Source organism: Chelonia mydas, chromosome 20, assembly GCF_015237465.2.
Source record: "Chelonia mydas isolate rCheMyd1 chromosome 20, rCheMyd1.pri.v2, whole genome shotgun sequence".
In the NCBI taxonomy this organism is placed as follows: Eukaryota; Metazoa; Chordata; order Testudines; family Cheloniidae; genus Chelonia; species Chelonia mydas.
The window spans coordinates 4,620,374-4,630,716 of record NC_051260.2 but is presented as its reverse complement, the minus strand read 5'-3'; the positions used below and the strand labels follow the sequence as shown (position 1 = coordinate 4,630,716).

The 10,343-nt window shown below is 49.0% G+C and overlaps 1 protein-coding gene across 4 annotated transcripts in view; it reads left to right on the top strand.

Moving 5' to 3' along the window:
* The first annotated feature begins 2,418 nt into the window (after window positions 1-2,418).
* The window catches only part of LOC102943232 (polypeptide N-acetylgalactosaminyltransferase 6), a 42,845-nt gene continuing 34,920 nt past the window's right edge, over window positions 2,419-10,343 (top strand). Inside the window, exon 1 of one of the 4 annotated variants that reach the window (XM_037883935.2) lies at window positions 2,419-2,602. The gene's annotated coding sequence lies outside the window, so the exon portion shown is untranslated. Of the gene's footprint in view, window positions 2,603-8,399; window positions 8,488-8,895; window positions 8,997-10,148; window positions 10,297-10,343 lie in introns of those variants that run through there. The other 3 variants (XM_043533084.1, XM_043533086.1, XM_043533085.1) reach the window with 3 other exon arrangements.

Sequence of the window (10,343 nt, the reverse complement as noted above, 5' to 3'; positions counted from 1 at the left end):
GTCATTTGTCTGACTGGGGCTTGGTCCCTATACCAACCTAAACCTCAGTGTAGACATTTACTGTAAAAGTCAGAGTGAAAAAACTTCAACAATAACAATGATAAGTCTATATCATAGAAATGTAGGGCTGGAAGGAACACTGAGAAGTCATCAGGTCCAGCCCTCTATGTCGAGGCAGGACCAAATAAACCTAGACCATCTCTGACAAGTGTTTGTCCAAATCATAGGAGCCGACTCTGTGGGTGCTCCAGAACTGGAGCACCCATGGAAAAAATATAGTGGGTACTCAGAAGCCACAGCCGATCAGCTGTTCGGTGGCCCCTGCCAATCAGCTGTTTGGCAGCAGGTGGGAGGAGCTGTGGGGAGGGGGTGGAGCAGCGGTAGGCAGAGTGAGGGCAGGGCACTCAGGGTTGGGGAGGGGCAGGGAGAGGTGGAGCAAGGGTGGGACCTTGGGGAAGGGACAGGGCCTCAGGGCACAGCAGGGGTGGAGCACCCACCCAGAAAAATGACCATCAGCACCTGTGGTCCAACCTGTTCTTAAAAACCTCCAGTGATAGGGAGCCCCTTGGAAACCTATCCCAGAGCTTAAATGCTCTTAGAATTAGAAAGGTTTCCCTAATATCTGACCTTAATTTCCCTTGTTGCAGATTAAGTTCATTACTTCTTGTCCTACCTTCAGGGGATATGGAGAAGAACTGATTACAGTCCTCTCTGTAACAGCCATTAACAGATTTGAAGACAACACTCAGGTTCCCCCTCTGTCTTCTTTTCTCAAGACTAACCTTGCCCAGTTTTTTTAACCTTTCATCACAGGTCAAGTTTTCTAAACCTTTTATCATTCTGTTGCTCTCCTTTGGACTCTCTCCAATTTGTCCACATCTTTCTATAGCAGTGGTTCTCAAACTTCTGTACTGGTGATCCCTTTCACATAGCAAATCTCTGAGTGTGACCCCCCCCCCTTTATAAATTGAAAACACTTTTAAATATATTTAACACCCTTATAAATACTGGAGGCAAAGCGGGGTTCGGGGTGGAGGCTGACAGCTCACGACCCCGCATGTAATAGCCTCGCAACCCCCCAGTTTGAGAACCCCTGTTCGATAGTGTGTGCATGTGTGTCTTGAAAGGCTAGCAGAGAATATTTGACCTCGACGGGTAAGGATGTCGGAGTGAGATTTTCTTTGCTTTAGATTGTAGTAACATTTTCAATGACTTGTGCCCGACAGTTGCTTTTCATTACCCCCCTGGGGGCCACAACCCACTAAATGAGAAATGCTGACTAGAGCAGCTCCATTGATTTCAATGCAGAATCCAAAGAACAGTTTACCAGGCGAACTAGGAAAGAGTGGAGGACAGACAGGGAGAAGCTGCCACGGCAAATTTGCTATGACATCTCTCCATATCCCTCCACCAGCATCTTTACTGTTTACAGCCATTACACCTTCAGCTGCGAGCCTACCAGCTCTCACATAATAAATCGTTTTAGCTCAGGAAAGTAGTTGAATAGGAGACCTCCAGGGAAATACTTTGATGCTTCAAGGAGGAGCTGATAATTCAGCTGTGACATTCTTCCCTCTGAATTATTATGAAGATAAGACTGTCATGTAGTGCTGTGGTGTGCTAGAGAAATGGAGGGGCCTGGGCCCTTGTGCTTTGGGATCCTCTGACCCTTTTCATGAGAGTCTGAATGTTAAACCTGGCACGTTGAAGGAGCACATTCCCTGACCTCCCTCAGCAGTACCCATGGGCAGTGACACTCCCTGAAGGCCCAGTCAGGAACTCTTAAGCACTAGGAAACTACAGGCACTCGGGACCCTGTAGCACCTTGCAGCAGCCCCCTCAGTAGGACCCCACCGGAGCCCCCAACACTAGGACCTAGGAGCAGTCCCAGCATTAGGAACCCCAGACATTAGGACGCTATAGCACCCTGCATCAAACCCAGAATCAGGAACCTCTAGGAGCCCCAGGCATTAGGGCCCCTGTAGCACCTTGCACCAGCCCCAGCATTGGGACCCTATGGGAGCTACTGACACCAGAACCTCCAGGAGCATGTGGCAGCCCCAGCATTAGGAGCCTATAGGATCCCCGGAGCTTCTAGCACCCTGCAGCAGCCAGCACCCAGCATTAGAAGCTTATAGGAGCCTCAGGTCCCAGGACCCTATAGCAATCTGCCACACAGCCCCAGTATTAGGAGCCTAAAGGAGCCCCTGGACCCTATAGCACCCTGCAGCAGCCGGGGGCATTAGGAACCTGTAGGAGCCCCTACACCCTGCAGCATCAGGGGCTTTCGGAGCCTATAGGCGCCGGGATCTTATCGCGCCCTGCAGCAGCCCCGGCAGGAGGAGCCTGACACACGGCAGGCGCTAGGACCCCGCGGCGGCCGGCAGGGCGGAAGCCGGCGGCGCTAGGACCCGGCGGCGGCCGGGGCGCGGCGGCTGGGATACACCTGTGCCCGGCGGCGGCGGCGTTTCCCCGCCGCCCTCCCCCGAGCCCGCGCCCGGGCAGGTGAAGGGCCTGGCCCCGCCCCCGAGCCGGGGCCGGGCCACCTGACGTGTCCCGGCTGCTGCAGCCGCGTCCCGGGGCTCGGAACCTCCCCACCCAGGTGAGTCCGGCTCCCGGGGGGTCTCCGGCGGGGGCGGGATCCCCCATGGGTGGGGGGTCGGCTCCCTGGCGGGGGGGGCTCGGGTTTTGGAGGGGGGATGGGATCCCCCATGGGTGGGGGGGTCGGCTCCCTGGGATCCCCCATGGGTGGGGGGTCGGCTCCCTGGCGGGGGGGGGCTCGCGTGTTCGAGGGGGGATGGGATCCCCCATGGGTGGGGGGGTCGGCTCCCTGGCGGGGGTGGTATCCCCCGGGTGGGGGTGTTGGAGGGGGGATGGGATCCCCCATGAGTGGGGGGGTCGGCTCCCTGGGATCCCCCATGGGTGGGGGGTCGGCTTCCTGGCGGGGGGCTCGCGTGTTGGAGGGGGGATGGGATCCCCCATGGGTGGGGGGGTCGGCTCCCTGGGATCCCCCATGGGTGGGGGGTCGGCTTCCTGGCGGGGGGCTCGCGTGTTGGAGGGGGGATGGGATCCCCCATGGGTCGGCTCCCTGGCGGGGGGGGGATCCCTCGGGTGGGGGTGTCGGCTCCTTGGCGGGGGGGTCTCAGAGGGAGTGTTGGAGGGGGGATGGGATCCCCCATGGGTGGGGGTGTCGGCTCCCTGGGATCCCCCATGGGTGGGGGTGTCGGCTCCCCAGAGGGGGGGGTATCTCCTATGGGTGGGGGCGTCGGCTCCTTGGAGGAAAGGGGTGGGGGGGTCTCTGGTGGGGGTGGATCCCCTGAGTGGGGGGGTCGGCTCCCTGGAGGGGGGGTCTCAGAGGGAGTGTTGGAGGGGGGATGGTATTCCCCATGGGTGGGGGGGTCGGCTCCCTGGAGGGGGGGGTCTCGGGTGGGGGGGTGTTGGAGGGGGGATGATATCCCCTATGGGTGGGGGTGTCGGCTCCTTGGAGGAAAGGGGTGGGGGCGTTTCTGAGGGGCGGTATCCCCCTGCTGTGGGGGTGTCAGTGCTCTAGAGGAAGGGGGGGCTCTGGCTGGGGTGGGGGGTGCTGGAGGGGCTTGTTGTGAGAGTGGGTAGGGCTCTGGGTGGAAGTATCCCCCTGGCTGTGGAGTGTGGTACCCCCCCCCCCAGCTAGGGATGGGTGTGTATCCCTGGAGGAAAGGGGGGGCGCTCTGGCTGAGGTGGGGGGGCTGGAGGGACTTGCTGGGGGCTCTGTATGGTGGTAGCCCACTGGCTGTGGGGAGCCGTATCCTCCCAGCTAGAGATTAGGGGTGGCTCTTGAAGAAGGGGGTTGCTGGGAGGAGGGAGACCGTCAGGTCCCTGGCTGGGATAGAGAGTAATGAAGATTTTGCTGAGGGACAGACAGGGCTTGGGGTGATGTCCCCTTGTTTGTGGGGTGTGGTATCCCCCTAGCTATGGGTGGAGGTGAATCACTGGAGGGAAGGGAGGGAGGTGTTGAGGGGGCAAATAGGTTTGCGGCAGGAATGAGCACCTCCGTTGGGGACAGATCTGTGGCTGGGGGAGCAGATGGCTCTGGCTGGGGTAGAGGGCACTGGAGGGGCTCTCTTGGGAGCAGACAGGGCTCTGGGTGGAGGTATTCTCTTGGCTGAGCGGAACGGTTTCCCCCTTCAGTTAGGGGTGGCTATGATACCCTGGAGAGAAGAGGGGCATTGGGGGGGCAGCAAGTCTCACGTTGGTGGCAGAGGGGGCTGGCTCTGGGAAAGATTGGGGACAGGAAAGTTCCTGGCTGGACGGGTGTTGTGCGTGCCTCTGATTGTCCTGTATGATGAATTCGGTTCCATATCCCAGTAGAAGTTGCGAGCAGAAGAGGGCCAAGCGAGCTGGGGGCCGCACTGAGTAGTGTGCAATGAGGCTAGACCTCCCTATTCCGGTGGGTCAAGGACTCTCTTCATGGGGGGGCTTTAGGCTGCTTCTCCCCAGCCTGGCCTGCTTTTCTCCCTGAACATTCAGTTTCTGCCAACAGCTTCTCCCAGGTGGAGCCTCTGGAGGAGTGTGATGGGTTCCCATGACTGCACCCTCCCTGCTCCTAACCAGGGTGCTCTTGGTGCCCCAGGGGATGTGGATGTGCATTTGGAGCCAGGAGCTGGAATGGCACCAAGCACACTTGTGAATGCTGGCTGGATTTGGGGAGTACTCAGTGCTAAAGTTTGACGTATCATTATACTCCTGATCTTGCCAACCTCATATTAAAAAATCACGATTGGCTTAAAAATCATGAGATTTTTTTTTAATTAAACAATATTTCTTGGGTTCTTTTATTTGGTTTCTGAGCTCTTCGGGTGCACTCTGGTTACCTTCCCAGGCTTTCTCTTCAAGTTGGAGGGCTATTTTTTAATTCCTTTCTATTATTTTAATGAAAACTGAGGTTTCTTCACACAACCACATGACTCCAGGTGCTGCGCGCTTTAAGAATAACACTAAATATTGTTAGGTTTCAGAGTAGCAGCCGTGTTAATCTGTATTCGCAAAAAGAAAAGGAGGACTTGTGGCGCCACAAGTCCTCCTTTTCTTTTTACTAAATGTTGTGACACTTGCAACATAATCATGAGGTGTAGCAATGCAGAACTCACAATATATGAAATGTTTGGAGTATCTGTAGAATAACAAAATAACTATTGTATGCAATAGTCCCACAAGCTCACCTTTGTTTATCTTCTTACAATTAGAGTATGCAAAAGGGGCAGAATAGACTTGATGTAAAGGGCGTAGGCTAACAAACTAATTACTAGATAACTGTACCTGACTGCGTTGTACAGCGAGGGACAAACCTAGCTTTTAAAGTCACAGGGGAAAGGCTCAGTTCCCTCCTAAAAGTAGCCAAGTACATTGTGGTTCTGCAATCAATCCCTGAGCTGGTGTGAGCGTCATGGCAGTTATGAATGACCCCTGTCTAGGTCTGCCGAGTTTCTTTGTGAAGTTTCTTGAACGCTGTCTTCTAAAGGGGCACAGAATAAGCTTGTCCATGCCTAGGCTTTGAAAGCTAGAAAGTACAGCTATGATCAGCTAGTCTGCCTTTGAACGTCAGCCAGTGATTTCTGCCGTGGAGGAAATTATTCTTTGCCTGTTAATGTAAGTGATTGCTATTGAGCCCAATAATTTGTGATTGAACTTGAGCATATATTTAGACCAACACCCAGTCTTGATTTTTAAAGACTCCAAGTGATGACTAATTTGTTATTTCCCTTAATAACTGTCCCAGTGGCTAATTAACCCTAGCTATTACATGTTGCCTCTCACCCAGGCATCTTCAGCTCTAGTTTTTTTTATATCAACACTCAGTGCAAGATCAGTTTTTCTGCTGCAAATGGGCACCTGGATCTGTACTCGCATAGTCTTTGGCCTGTCATATCCATCCAGGGCATGACCGCTTCATGGCTCTCTAGGCCAATATCACACCCTCATCAGGAAGTTAAATGAAACCCAGTATTAGTGCAATGTAAGGGGGAAGACTTTAAAACGCGCACACGTTCAGGAAATCCATAATGAAGTGTCAAATGCAGACTGGGTGGAAGCAGTTGCAATTTAGTTCTGAGTTCAAACAAAGTTGCACCTGCTTACACCTAGCTTGAAGTTGGTTGAAGATTCCTAGAGCTTGATTTTGGTCTTCACGGCAGTGGCCAACAGATGTTTTTAGTTCCTTGACAGGATTTTTTTTCTTTTTTTTTAGTCCTCTCTTCCTAGTCCTCCGTGATTACTAACAACGCTGTACTGTCAGAAGACTTCAAACTCCTAATCTTGGTGGAAGTTATCAGTTTAGTCTTTTGTGTTGCTATCCTTTACTCACCTTCTAATTAATTTTACAGTATTGTTAGTTTTTTTTGTCCTGAATCAAAATGGTGATACCAATACAATAGTAGTAATATATTTATTCTTAGTCTTTCTGATTGTGTTTTTATTCAGCACCAAGCATGCTATCAGCACTTAAATAATAAATAATGCACTGTGGGCTTTTCCAGGTACTTGTTTCCCATCAGATACAAAGCCAAATGGAAACTCTGCTGCTGAGTTAAATCTGCGTTAATGTAGCTTAGTGAGCATAATGGGAAGCGTGTGGGGAGAAAGTCTTTCTCTTGGAAAATATATGGCTATTATGTCACTCCCTGCGTGTAGCCAAACCCAGGCTAATCTGATGTCACTTTCTTTTATGCAACAATGTGTGGTTAGTGAGTTAAACCAAAGGACGCTTGAACACCTGAGCTGAGGAATGTAACCTTTCCTCAGGGAGACTGAGTGGCATAAGAGTTACATACAAAACTGCTGTCCAGGAAAAGAACTGAGAGGAGATGGCATATAGAATAGGACAGGGTACAAAGGAAAGTGATGCTGCTAAGTAAAGGTGTAATGGTGTTCAGGATGAGATGCAATGGCGGATTTGCTTTCTAGGGGCTAGTATTTGTGACCTCGATGACAGAGGCATCCCGTGCACCTGTCCAATCTCAGTTACCTATATGGATTGTCTAGTCTGCTTCCTGCAGTAACTGGAAGTGCTTTTGGATGGCTAGTACATCCCTGAGCCTTTTCAACCTGCCTTGGTGTCATTAATGGAACTCAGTGTTTTCTCCAGTGCTTTGGAACTGCCAGAATGAAAGACTGTTGATCTATGGGAATTCCATTGAAAAGCATCAAGACATAGAGAATGGAAATACTTGAAATTAGCAACTGATGATCATGGCTTAGTTGGGCTAAATGACCAATATCTGCAGGTCTCTAGTTTTCCTTTAAAAAAATTATATATAATTAAAAACTATAGTTCAACCCTTTGTGGTTGTGTGAAGCCTTCCAAATGTAACCCCAATACAGTGTGGTTTCTTTTCCCCCCCATCATCTGCATTCATATAACTCCAGTGCGTCTGCTTCTGTTCATAGCACCGTATTCAATAAAGCACTTCAGCACATGCTTAGCTTTAAGCACACATGTAATCCAATCCCTGCTCAGCAAAACACTTAAATCCCCATTGACTTCTGTGGGATTTAAGCATGTGCTTAACATTACAAACATGCTCAAGTGTCCTTTTCGATAGAGATTGAATTATACTCCTGTGCTTTGCTGAATCGGGGCCATAGAGAGAGAGAACTCAGCTGACTTTTGGGGTCTGTTCTTGGCATGGCACATGGCTAATAAAACTTCCTTTTCTTAAGGGTTGTTGTGAGTGGATTGACCTTTGAGCTCAGATGCTGCAGTGGCAAATGCTCTAGGAAAGCCAATACATGAGAATAAACAACTTTCTCAAGCTGTGGGAGAGTGAAATTGAAACTAGTCCTTCTTTGACATCAGCCTCCAGCTAGTAGATGGGAAAACTTATTTTTGAGCCCTCTAATGCATTTGGTAACAATACACCATGGAAAATGGGAAAATCTCTTGGGTCTAAACAACTCTGCCCAGTCTTGGTTTATCTAAAGAACCTCAAGGGATAGGAAAGAAGGATCTCCTGTACTTAGTAATACAAAACCTGTTCCAGCTCAACTTAGGAGAGAGGCAAAATTAATTCACACAGGAGTATCTTGGTATTAAAGTGACCACACACTTTGCATTGTAGCGCTGTCCTGTGGCATGTTTCCCCAAGTGAATGTTGTAGTTATGTGTGCTGCTAATCTCTGCACTACTGTGCAAATATGTAAGTGGATAAAACTGGCTGCTTCCTGCATGCCACGTAGAATAGAAAGAAGGCTGTGTTGGTTGCTTTTTGGAGGGGTGGGGGTGTCATATCTGGGAAAGTAGGGAGATCCTGAGAACCATTTTCTTTTCTTGCAAGGTGTCTAGTGCATCTTTGATTCAGCTGGTTCGGAAATGTTGCAAGAATAGGCTATCTCATACTGTTTCCACCTCCTGCTTCAATGAGGAAGTGCAGATATACTGTATGTGAGAGACACTAGCATGTGTGTATGTGTAATGTCTCACTGGATGCCTCAGCTTCAGAAGATAATGTTCTGGTCAGTCTTTATTTGATCTGAATCTCGTTGCCTGTCCCTAGCATAGTAGCTTCTGAAATGCAATGGAGACATAAAGAACATTTTGGGTTTAAAAAATTTTGTATGACGAATGCGAAGTGCTCAATACGTGGGTCTTGGGAAATTCCGTGGTCTGTGTTATACAGAAGGTCAGATCACTAAATTATCACTTGGTCCTCTCAGGCCTTCATCTATATTAGTCCAGCTTACCCAACACATGAAACCGGACGAGCGAAGAGGGTGGGGTGTTTTTTTGTGGAGGGTGTGGGAAGTAAGTGCTTGGTGCTGAAAGTATGAATTGAAGTAATAGCCGTAAAATCCACCCTGGCAAATCAATCTCTCTCTCTCTCTCTGCTCCAGGTTTAGACGTAATGACTCAGCTCTCGTAGAGCATTTAAGATGTCATTTTATTTCAGACAGGATATGAGCTGTCTGTTACACTACCAGTGGTAGTAACTGGCTTCTTTTTCAGGCTGAAATGTCTCTAACAGGTTGGTGTGTGTGTCTTTTGTTGGATTATAAAATCAACAAGCCACTGCATTAACTAATACTCAGGTTATGATCCATCTGAAACCGAGAAAAAGGGCTTCCTGTTTGACATGGGTGGAGCAGGTATTTCATTTTGACCAAATATCAGTGTGGTGGGTTTTTGTTGCTTAGACAAGATCTCACTGCTAAGGTAAGATGAGGAGTATCTAATTCCTTCTCATGTCCTGAGAAGTGTGGTCTTTTGTGTGGGGGGGGGGGATTTCTTGATACTTTGCAAAAATTAACTAGTAAAAGTTCATGTTACATAGGCACTTTTGAAAATGTTATTCATGGTCTAAATCTAATTTGAGGGTATTTAGGAGCCTAAATCCCATTAACTTTCAATGTAATTTTAGGCTCCTAAGGACCAGATTTTTAAAGGTACATAGGTGCCTAAAGATGCGGATAAGCACCTAAAGGGATTTTCCAGAGCACTTAGGCTCCTAAATCCCCAAATTCCACTAGGTACCTATAGACCTTGTACAAAAATCTGGTCCTAAGTGCTTAAGTCACTTAAACGCTTCTGAAAATGTTACCCTATAGCAACAATATTCAGGATTTTAAATGGGAAGTGAATTTTTTAAATATTTTTTTTTTAATAATTCCTCAAAGTAAAAGTAAGTTTGGGCCAATAATGTCATTTTCCCCCAGGGAATCTGGCCATAAGACTTTTGCTGGAAAAATCAATCTTGTAATCTTCTGGTAGAAGAGTTTCTCTGATTACACAGCCCTCTTGTTTCTCTCAGCGAAAGCAGTCTTATTTTCATAGCAGTAGGAAGGATTCATTACGGAATGTATCTTAAGTCTGCATTATTGCAAGACTTAATTTACCTGTTCAGTGTTCCTGGGAGTAGTGCTTCTGCCAACAACTTGGTCTTTTAGCGGCAAACTCTTCCTGGCCATGTATAGGCTTTGTAAGGTGCAGGTTATAAGGAGAAAATAACTACGGCATGAGGCAAAGCTCTGAGCTGCTGTGGAGTTCATTGAGCTTTATGAAAGCCAACACTTCTGATTACGTTTCAAGTGGAGTCCCAAGTGTGTGAACTGGAAACGGTGTTAAAATACCTCTGCTTCTTAGCATAGGGACTGCAGAGGCTCTTTTGTTTGCGTCAGGTGAAGTTTGCTAAAGAATCCAGTTCATGCAGTTTGCTGACGTGGCTGCTGAGGCAAACCCTTCCGTGGATGGAGTTGCCACCCTGAAAGAAATCTCTTTAATCCTGGTTTCTTTTGTCAGCTTCTTGGGCTAACAGGAAGAAACTACTGGTGTGTGCTGTCAAAGTGGGGACTCTGCTGTGGGTTACAGTGAAGAC